The following is an 11,892-nucleotide window of genomic DNA, read 5'->3' as shown; positions in this document are numbered from 1 at the left end:
GAAGTGCAGGGCTGTGCAGTCAGAATTCTTACACAAGAACCGGGACCGTGCCCTGTAGCCTTTTTATCCAAACAACTTGACCTTACTGTTTTGCCTAGCCCTCAAGTCTGCGTGCAGCGGCCGCCACCACCCTAATACTTTTAGAGGCCCTTAAAATCACAAACTATGTTCAACTCACTCTCTACAGTTCTCATAACTTCCAAAATCTATTTTCTTCCTCACACCTGACACATATACTTTCTGGTCCCCAGCTCCTTCAGCTGTACTCACTCTTTGTTGAGTCTCCCACAATTATCATTGTTCCTGGCTCGGACTTCAATCCAGCCTCCCACATTATTCTTGATACCACACCTGACCCCCATGACTGTATCTCTCTGATCCACCTGACATTCACCCCATTTCCCCGTATTTCCTTCTTTCCTGTTCCTCACCCTGATCACACTTGGTTTATTGATGGCAGTTCCACCAGGCCTCATCGCCACACACCAGCAAAGGCAGGCTATGCTATAGTAGAAGCCACTAGCCTACCTCTTAGAACCTCTCATTTCCTTTCCATCGTGGAAATCTATCCTCAAAGTAATAACTTCTCAGTGTTCCATCTGCTATTCTCCTACTTCTCAGGGATTATTCAGGCCCCCTCCCTTCCCTACACATCAAACTCAAGGATTTGCCCCCGCCCAGGACTGGCAAATTTGCTATTCTACTACTTCTCAGGGATGATTCAGGCCCCCTCCCTTCCCTACACATCAAACTCAGGGATTTGCCCCCGCCCAGGACTGGCAAATTGACTTTACTCAACATGCCCCGAGTCAGGAAACTAAAATACCTCTTGGTCTAGGTAGACACTTTCACTGGATAAGTAGAGGCCTTTCCCACAGGGTCTGAGAAGGCCACAGTGGTCATTTCTTCCCTTCTGTCAGACATAATTCCTCGGTTTGGCCTTCCCAGCTCTATACAGTCCAATAGCAGACTGGCCTTTATTAGTCAAATCAACCAAGCAGGTTTTCAGGCTCTTGGTATTCAGCGAAATCTTTATATCCCTTATGGTCCTCAGTCTTCAGGAAAGGTAGAATGGACTAAAGGTCTTTTAAAAACACACCTCACCAAGCTCAGCCACCAACTTAAAAAGGACTGGACAATACTTTTACCACTTTCCCTTCTCAGAATTCATGCCTGTCCTCAGAATGCTACAAGGTACAGCCCATTTGAGCTCCTGTATACACGCTCCTTTTTATTAGGCCCCAGTCTCATTCAAGACACCAGACCAACTTGGACTATGCCCCAAAAAACTTGTCATCCCTACTGTCTTCTCTCCAGTCATACTCCTATTCACTGTTCTCAACTACTCATACATGCCCTGCTCTTGTTTACACTGCCGGTTTACACTGTTTCTCCAAGCCATCACAGCTGATATCTCCTGGTGCTATTGCCAAACCACCACTCTTAACTCTTAAAGTAAATAAATAATCTTTGCTGGCAAGGCTATTCTGAACCTCCTTATGCACTCTCTAATTAGATGTCCTAGGTCTTCCCAATTCTTAGACCTTTAATACCTGTTTTTCTCCTTCTCTTATTCCATTCAGTTTTTCAATTCATACAAAACAGCATCCAGGCCATCACCAATAATTCTACATGACAAATGTCTCTTCTAACAACCCCACCATATCACCCCTTACCACAAAATCTTCCTTCAGCTTTATCTCTCCCACCCAGTTTCCCAAGCCGCCCCTAATCCAGCCCCGAGAAACACCGCCCATTATCTCTCCATACCACCCCCCAAAATTTTCGCCATCCCAACACTTTACCACTATTTCATCTTATTTTTCTTATTAATATAAGAAGACAGGAATGTCAGGCCTCTGAGCCCAAGCTAAGCCATCATATCCCCTGTGACCTGCACATACACATCCAGATGGCTGGTTCCTGCCTTTACTGATGACATTCCACCACAAAAGAAGTGAAAATGGCCTGTTCCTGCCTTAACTGATAACATTATCTTGTGAAATTCCTTCTCCTGGCTCATCCTGGCTCAAAACTTCCCCAACTGAGCACCTTGTGACACCCACTCCTGCCTGCCAGAGAACAACACCACTTTTTCCTTTACCTACCCAAATCTTATAAAATGGCCCCACCCCATCTCCCTTCGCTGACTCTCTTTTTGGACTCAGCCCACCTGCACCCAGGTGAAATAAACAGCCTTGTTGCTCACACAAAGCCTGTTTGATGGTTTCTTCACACAGACACGCATGAAAAATAGGAACCATGGAAAATACTTTAGAAGAGACATACCTTAGTAACTACCAATAAAAGTCATATAAAATTAAGCTATTTATGTCTTTAATCAATCATCCTTGTGAACAATGTCTTGTTGAGCTTGTTACACACACACACACGGTTACAGAATTTTTAATACCATAAATTCTTTCTTTCTTTTTAGATCACTGCCAGCTGTGGGGTTAGAGATGATTAAAACAAAACAAAACAAACAAACAAAAAAAGCCTTATTTCAAAAACCCTGTTTTATCAAAAGATGAAAATTTAATCTCATTTGGGCATATAGGCAACTGGACTACCAATAGATGAAGAAGAAAGCAATGAGGTATTTTCTCAAGGAGAAAATGTCACAAGAAAAGACACATAAGAAAGAAGAGATGTTTAGTGGATTTCAGAAAACACTTGAAGATAAGGCAGCATGTAGCATGTGGAACATGCTAGCTCCAAATAAAAACCAAATACTTGAAGTCATATAGAAGGAACAACAATTTCAAATGCTGGGTAATGAATATACTGAATGACCTAATATTTCAATTTTCTGCATTCAAGTAGATAACGCTGAATGCAATTAACAACCTGTGCACTTCCAATTACCCATCCTTATATAGTTTGTGGTCAAATATTTTATCATAAAGCAATAAACCAACTTTTTCTTCGAATGACTTACTTGACATATGATGGGCTGATGGTCTATGCTACAGTCCTAAATAAAAGATTCTAAATGGTTAAATGGGCTATGAATTGAAGGAAATCCAACATTACATTAACAACTCAAAAGAATCTCAGAGCAAAGATATTGTGAATATCTTGTCCAATAGGAAGCTTGTATTTTCATTTTGTAGCAGGTCCCTTTTGAATAGCAAGAATTCTTAATTCTAAAATATTTGAATTCCCTAGTATTATCTCTTATGGTTAAGATTTCTTTAGCATTGCTGAGAAATCATCCCTACAGAATTTCAGAAATATACTTCTTTATATGTGTAAGTCTTTATATGTGTACGTCTTTATATGTAAGTCTTTATATGTATATGTATACGTCTTTAAATGTTTAAGTTTAGGTTTTATATTTAAATCTCTAGTCTAACCGTAGTTGATACTTTGTAATAACAGGGAGAAATCTCCTATTTCTATGGATTGGCTAATCTGAAATTTTTGGAGAAAGCCCGGAATAGTTTTCATAAAATTACAGACTCTCAAAAACTTACAGGCTGTCTACTCCACTATTCCAATACAGTATTTAACCCATCACTAAAATATCACTGTTGACTTTGCTATTGCTGTTGTTACATTTTTGTTTTTCCAGCCTCTTCCCTTGGGATTGGAACAGTCATAACCTTTGATTCATAATGCATTCTGATGTTTCTTCCAGTTATGACCCTCTTTTATTTTAGTTTGTTTTTAATAATGAAATAAACATCTACCACCTGCCCAAGAATGAGAACATTATAAATGAATTACAACTACCTATGTGTTCTTTCTCCATCCTCGCCTCCTGCTCCCGCATAGCCATATATATGGAAATATAGTACTGATATATATGGAAAATATAATTTTTATATATATTCTTTTTTCCACATTTTCTGAAAATTTCTTGTTTTGCCACTGATTTGCCATACACATAAATTATATATCAAAGTCCTCTATATTCCATGGGTCTGTTTTATGGGGTTACGGGGTTTCTATTCTTGCACAAATGTGACATATTCTGAAAGAAAATTACTTTCTTACTGATGTGCAATAGTGTAATTCCTCTCTTCAATACACTGTTGATTAAATGAGTAATAGTGGTTATGCTTATCTTATTCCTGATTTTCAATTCTTCAAATGTTTCCTCATTTGAAATAATAATTTATGTAATTTTGGATAAATATTTTATACAAAATTAAATAAGTTTATTTCTATTTCTTTCTTTCTATTTCTATAATGACTACATGTTTAAACATATTAAATACTTTTTCTGTCCATTGAGATGACAGAGTGGTTTGTCCTTCAACCTGTGAATGTGAAAGAATATTTACAAAAATTTAATATTCAACCATTCTTTCATCCCTGGGATAAGCTTATACGCACTATTGATTTTGGCTTACTTATCCTCTTTTGAAAAATACTGGCACCTCCTCCTCTCCCTTTTGTTCCCTCTGTCACCATGTGACACTTCTGCTCTCCCTTTGCCTTCTGCCGTGACTGGAAGCTTCCTGAGGCTTCCCCAGAAGCCAACTAGATGCTGGAGCCATGACTTGTACAGTCTGCAGAATGGTGAGCCAAATAAACCTCTTTGCCTTATAAGTTACCCAGCTGCAGGTATTCCTTCACACTGAGGCAAAATGGACTAAATAAAAATGGTAATAGAATTTGTTTGATTGCTTCTCTTCCCTCAACAAAGTATGATGTGATGTTATATGCTAGGATAGCCAATGAAGGGTTAAAATATGATTGAAATAACTTGGGGAATTTTCAGTTTATTATATATTTCAGTTAGCTTGGATGGTTTTGTATCTAAGAAGGAAATAGAGAAGAAATATATAAGTTCAACAGAAATCAAAAAGTAAAAGTTTAAAGGAACCATAGAGTTGTGTATTTTTTTTAATCCAAACTGTTAATCATATAGATGAGAAGTGAGACCAAATGAGATCATTTGATTTGCCCCAGGCCACAGTCACAGACAGGATTAGGACCCTTCTCCTCTGGAATGTCCTCTCTATTCTAGATTTAGCAAGATCATAGAAAATTTGAAGGGTATCTTAAACTATTCTAATTTCCTTTGTTTGTTTTTTTGCCCCTCCAGTGGAAAGGGTCATACGAAACCAGACAATAGTAACTGAATTCACCCGGTCTCCCTTCCTGCTGTCCAGGAGCTTCAGATTTGGCTATGTGTCCTTCTCTGGCTGGTTCATATGCTCACCATAACAGGAAACCTTTTCGTCAGTTTCTTAATGTGGACAGATAATTGTCTCCAAACCCCAATGGACTTGTTCCTTAGAAAAAAGTCATATCGTTCTCTGGCTGCATCACCCAAATATATTTCTACTTCTTTCTGGGGACAGTGGAGTTTATCCCCTTGGCAGTGACATCCTTCAACCACTGCATGGCAACCTGTGACCCCCTGTGCTGCACCATCATTGCAAAAAGCAGGGCCTGCCTCCTGCTGGCTCTGGGATGCTGGATGGGAACCTTCCCGGCTGTGTTGTGCCTGACTATTGTGTTGTCCAGGTTGCCAGACTGTACTGAAAAAATTAGTCCCTTCTTCTGTGACATTGCCCCTTTACTGCAGGTGGCCTGTATTGATATTCATTTCATTGAGATGATAAGCTTCCTTTGATCATCTCTTATGGTCCTGACCTCGCTGGTGCTTAATGCCACATCCTACGCCTACATCATTTCTCCCTCCTGCGCATCCCCTCAGCCCGAGGATGTCAGGAGGCCTTTTCCACCTGTGCTTCACACATCACCATCACCTTTATTGCCTGCCGAAACTCCATCTCCACGTGTGTGAGGCCTAACCCGAGGTATTAGCTGGATTTTGACAAAGTGACAGCTATCCTCACTATAGTAGTGACTTCTTTTCTGAATCCCCGCATTTATAGCTTGAGGTAAAGGAAGTATGAAGGGAGTCAATTTGCACAACAGTGTCACCACATTCCAAAGGAACATGACACTAAGCAACTTCAGGACATCTAAGCTATGCTGCCTCTGTATGGCACCTCATTCACGTGAACGGCGGCACAGAAGTGAGGCATTATGTAGGCAGAATGAATAAGCATCACACATCACTAACAGTGAAGTATTATAACCTTGATATGAAAGCCAGGAAAAAAAAGTAAGGATTCTATGTCCTCATTGTCTCTGAAATATTTTTCATGTAGTAATACGGAATGGCAGAAAAACTCGAGACCCTGAGTTATAAGAGCTAATGTCTAACATTTGTTTAGCCACTAAATGTCCATGGAGTTAGATTAGTTATATTACTTCTCTAAGCTCTTGCTCATCTCTAAAATGATGGCAGGAATTTCTGCTGTTTACCTTACATGACACTTGTGACTCTTAAATGAGATCATTCATATAAAGTAACAACATGTCATCACATGTGGACATTGGAAGAGTGAAAAATAACGAGCTTTCACTAGCCTGAAATGCTTCCTTTTAAATAATCTTGACTATGTTAAGAGGCAAAATATTTAATTCTCCTAGCCAATACGGCAAAGAGACAAGTTTAAAAGATTGATTAATGAGAAGACTATATCATCCTATGCTGTTTCTAGGGAAAAGGTCTATCCTGCACACAAGTCAGGTATACACCTGCTGTGGCATTGGGAGCCTCAGATTAGCTTTATCTTTACCTAGTTCCATTAAACATTTTATTTGGTTACTAATGTCCTTTGTTCTGACTCAAGTTTCACCAAACACCTATGTACCTACTTTGTTTTCCCATATACTTTTTCTATTTGGAGGAAATATTCTGGCAAAAGCAAAAGTTGTGTAGCTGTCTAGCACTATCTTTGTTATTGTAAATTAATTTCTATTCTGATTAATGTGAGCCATCTCTAAATGAAGTTTCTGCACACTGTGATCACAAATAGAAATGTGATTAATTTACCAACACAGTATGACTTTAAAGACTATATTTGGAAAGCAGGATCACCTTTTAAGTCTATTATTGTTTCCCGTAACTATGTATATAGCTCTTTTCTTCAAATTTTTATGCTTTGTTGAGGCTTTATTAGTTAGAAAGGGCAACGATGCAGTGTGACCAGTGTCACCAGGAAAGGGTAGGATGCAGAAGGCTGTTAAGCAAGGCTAGAAATAGGAATGTCACCATGGATGTTGATACTGTTGCTAAGTATCCTAGAGAATCAGAGAGCTTGGTTTGCGTGAAAGAGGGGTGAGATGTTCAACAACTAAGCATAACCTTAACAACTGAAACAGGATTCAATATAAAGAAGGAAACATCACTTTGCCACTGTAAAAAGAATTATGGTAATGTATAAGAAAAAAGTAGCCCCTAACACCCAGAACTGCTCTGAGGTTCAAAGATAGGCCCTAATGTGAGTACAAACTGACCTGATGCTCACAGCTACGATTTTCTCTCATTGCACGTTAACAAGCTCACCAAACATCCATTTCCGACAAGATCATCATGTGGCACAAAATACCAAACATCACCTTTTCTCGCCAAATGAATGACTGCTGTCTCTTTACCAATTATACCTTTATCTCACTCTGTCTACCCTCACTATAGATAAGGTATTTTGAGATACTCAGTAATAGAATTGCCTCATTTTTCTAACAATGCTTAATCCAGAGCAAGCCCCTACTTTTTTAGATACTTCCCGAAAGTACCAGAGCCCAAATCCTGTAGCTGGTACACCCTCTTATTTAAATATTCTATGGTTCCCCACAGTGTGGGCTCTTCTCATGGTGATGATTAATTAAACCCTACTTGTTTAACTATAGGTATGTTGCTGGTAGTCTTTGGCATAAGAGCACTGATTTGTAGAGAAACATAAGGCTCGGATAAAAGGCAAACAAACCTTAAAGCCTCTGAATCTAGAGAACCCCAAAAGTAAGAAAAAGTGTTTGAAAATACAAAATGGTGTAAAAATAGTACCATGAAAAGAACTGAGAGTCTACCTCTGGCTCTGCATCACCTGGTGAGTTTGACAATCCTAAGGAGAATGAATCAGTGATTAAATAAAACCACATCATATAATTCAGATTATATTAATTATGTCTTTGTATGACTAAAGTGTTTTGTTTACTCACAACACTGTTTTTGTCTTCTTAGTTATAAATAATACTTACGTTGCTAAACCCCTAGGTTAAAGAACTCTACTGAGGTCTTGTTCATGCAAAACACCTACCCCTAAGTGAACACAGCAAATATTTTTTTCTGCATTTGGTGCCAGAAGCCTATGAGAGCCTCAGTTATACTAATACCCGTTACCCAGGTGGTAGGAAAAGAGAATAGTCCTCTGATAAGAAATTGCAGATAATTCCGTCTGTGTAACACTTTGTAATTGGACAAATCTTATTTTGATTATTTCTTACTCAAATTTTATTTTGATTTATACTTTTCCTTGGAATGCTATTTCCTTATGCTCCAAGGTCCCCACCAAACACCCAAAGAGATCAATTTAAGTTCTTTTATGGATTCAATGTAGTAAAACAGTCTTCATTTATTAGATTGTTTCATGACATTTTGTGACAGTTGGAAGATATTACATTACCTAAAGCCTCGTCATTTACAAAATCAGTGACAGTATGACTTTTTAAGGGTCTTCTTTTATGTTTGTTCCTCATTACTCACCATTCTCATCACTGGTTTAAGAGAGAGCTGTCAGAAGACTACCCCAAGTCTATGGGATAACAGTTCTTTAAACACAAGTTTCTATCCTATAGACTAAAATGCAAAGCCCAAATTACTTATGTGTTTTTTTTTTTCTATTCATGCACATCGTGTTAAAATCCCAATAAAGATAGGATTCAAGCTTCAGTATCTGACTTCAGTCACACACGTAAAAATGTCTAGCATGGTCTTATTTGCTTTGAATAGACCCATAGCCCAACCAGTTTGTACAGCGGTGGTCTGGATTGGAGGTGAAGTTATGTTCAAGTGCAAAGTGGAAGTTGCTTTCACTTGGATACAACAAAAGGCCTATAGGCCTATAGGTAAATATGGAACTAAATATTTAGAAAAGGAATTTTCAAAATCTCTTCATTCGTTCATAATTAAATTGCACTTCAAAATTTCTCATAGGCTGAAATGAAATACTCCAAATAGTTAACATAGATTAATTTGAGTAATATGATGGCTGGCATTTTTCCGTCACTCTACTTTTCTACATTTCCTACATTTTCAGTACCCAGAATACATACATTTAAATTTTTTTAATTAAATGAGAATTTTGTTATGAAGAGGTCAAATTTATTTTACCACTAATGCACAGGAAACTAAGAAGGGACTCTCATATTTGGTTAAATAAATAGGATATTATCTTATTCTATCTGTTTTAAACTCTCAAGGTTCACGTTCTTTAATGTAGTGTCCATTTTGTGAGTAGAAATAAATATCTAAAACTTCCTGCTTTTTAAAAACTCATTTTTTTGTCTTCTAGTTGTAAGTAAATGTCCTAATGGACTGTTTTTTTTTTTTTTCTTTAAGTTCAAAGTTTGGAAATTAATCCTGAGGGAAATGTACCGAGCCAAAGTGAACTGACTGCAACTTTTACTGGTTTTGAATTATCTCCACTGGCAGCAAGTTAGTAATGAAGTTCCTAAGTGGTAACGGCAACAAAATAATGCAGTATTTAATCTGGGAGTCTAGATCCCATATCCAACATAAATAAGTCACAGCTTTGGGGCAGAATTTAAATTATTAATACAAAAGTCATAGACTAACCCATCAACAAAGGATGATTATCATGAGATCCAAGGTCCCACCACAAGTGATGATTCTGACAACTTTTGAAAGAATGTATTATTTGTGAATATTTATGAAGCACCACAACTTGATATACTTTGGGGCCATGTGCAAAGTAGCACATCAAGAGAGAAATTGAAAGTGACATGAGCAAGATGGTAAATTAGGAAGTACAGCCCTCATCTCCCCATGGAAACACTGATTTACTATTCACATATGGGACAAAATACTTTCATGAGATCTCAGAACTCAGTTAAGAAATTGCAGCACTGTAGACAAACATATAACCAAAAACAGCTGCATTGAAACAGGTAAGAAGAGCAGTTTCACTTTATCCAGATCAGTCCCTGTCCCCAAGCTAGCACAGTTCAATGCCCTGAGAGAGCTCCTCATCACGTGATTTCTCCCTCAGGACCAAGAGGGAGTGAAGCATGCATCCAGTGTGCCCAGCAGTTAGGGGAGCTTCCTGAGATACCTGTTTCTCTCACTTCCCTCAAAGCGTTGAGAGGACTTAGAATGATAGGGTAAGAACAAAAATGATTAAATCAGCAATCAAAAACCTCCCAACAAAAACAACCACAGGAAAAAAAAAAAAAAAAAAAAAAAAAGGGGGCCCACGATCAGATGCCTTCATGGATGAATTCTACTAAATACTTAAAGAATAATTAATACCAATTATATGATTTGGTGCTGCGTCCCCACCCAAATCTCATCTTGAATTGTAATAATCCCCATGAGTCAAGGGTGGGGCCAGATGGAGATAATTGAATCATGGGGACAGTTTCCTCCATACTGTTCTCATGATCGTGAATAAGTCTGATAGTTTTATAAATGGGAGTTCCCCTGCACAAGTTGTCTTGCCTGCCACCATGTAAGATGTGCCTTTCTCTCCCTTTGTCTTCCACCATGATTATGAGGCCTCCCCAGCCATGTGAAACTGTGAGTCCATTAAACCTCTTTTTCTTTATAAATTACCCCATCTTGGGTATGTCTTTATTAGCAGCATGAGAACAGACTAATACAACCAATTATTCTCAAACTCTTCCAAAAAACTGAAGAGGAAGGAACACCTTCAAACCCATTGTATGAGGCCAGCCAAACAGAGACAGGAAAAAACAAACAGAGACACTACAAGAGACAAAGCCAAAGAGAGACACTGCAAGAAAAGAAAACTATAGGCCAAATATCCCTTACGAACACAGATGCAGACTTGTTTGTGTGGTTGCTTCATAGTGTCACTGGTCTGTGTACTTCACTGTGTTGTGTAGTGGCTGGTAACAATTTTTCCTTTCCATATTTAGTGCTTCCTTCAGGAGTTCTTGCCAGGCAGGCCTGGTAGTGACTAATTCCCTCAGCATTTGCTTGTCTGTAAAGGATCTTATTTCTCCTTCACTTATGAAGCTTAGTTTGGCTGGATATAAAATTCTGGGCTGGAAATTCTTATCTTTAAAAATACTGAATATTGGCCCCCGATCTCTTCTGGCTTGTAGGGTTTCTGCTGAGAGATCCTCTGTTAGTCTGATGAGTTTCCCTTTGTAGGTGACCTGGTCTTTCTCCCTGGCTGCCCTTAACAGTTTTTCTTTCATTTTGACCTTGGAGAATCTGATAATCATGTGTCTTGGAGTTGATCTTCTCATGGACTATCTTACTGGGGTTCTCTGGATTTCCTGAATTTGAATGTTGGCCTGTCTTGCTAGATTGGGGAAGTTCTCCTGGATGATTTCCTGAAGTATGTTTTCCAATTTGATTTCATTCTCCTTGTCTATTTCAGATACCCCAATCAGTTGTAGGTTTGGTCTTTTTACATAGTCTCAAATTTCTCAGAGGTTTTGTTTGTTGCTTTTCATTCTTTTCTCTCTATTCTTGTCATCCTGTCTTATTTCAGAAAGATAGTCTTCAAACTCTGAGATTCTTTCCTCCACTTGGTCTATTCTGCTACTGATAGTTGTGATTGCATTGTAAATTTCTCATGTTGTGTTTTCCAGCTCCATCAGGTCAGTTATGCTCTTGTCTAAACTGGCTATTCTGGTTATCAGCTCCTGTATTTTTTAATCATGATTCTTAGCTTCTTTGCATTGGGTTACAACATGCTCCTTTAGCTCAGTGAAGTTCACTATTACCCACTTTTCGAAGCCTACTTCTGCCAAGTCATCCGTCTCAGCCTCAGCCCAATTCTGTGCCCTTGCTGGAGAGGTGTTGCA

This window comes from Pan paniscus, chromosome 9, assembly GCF_029289425.2.
Source record: "Pan paniscus chromosome 9, NHGRI_mPanPan1-v2.0_pri, whole genome shotgun sequence".
Lineage (NCBI taxonomy): Eukaryota > Metazoa > Chordata > Mammalia > Primates > Hominidae > Pan > Pan paniscus.
Note: the sequence above shows the minus strand (reverse complement) of the source record.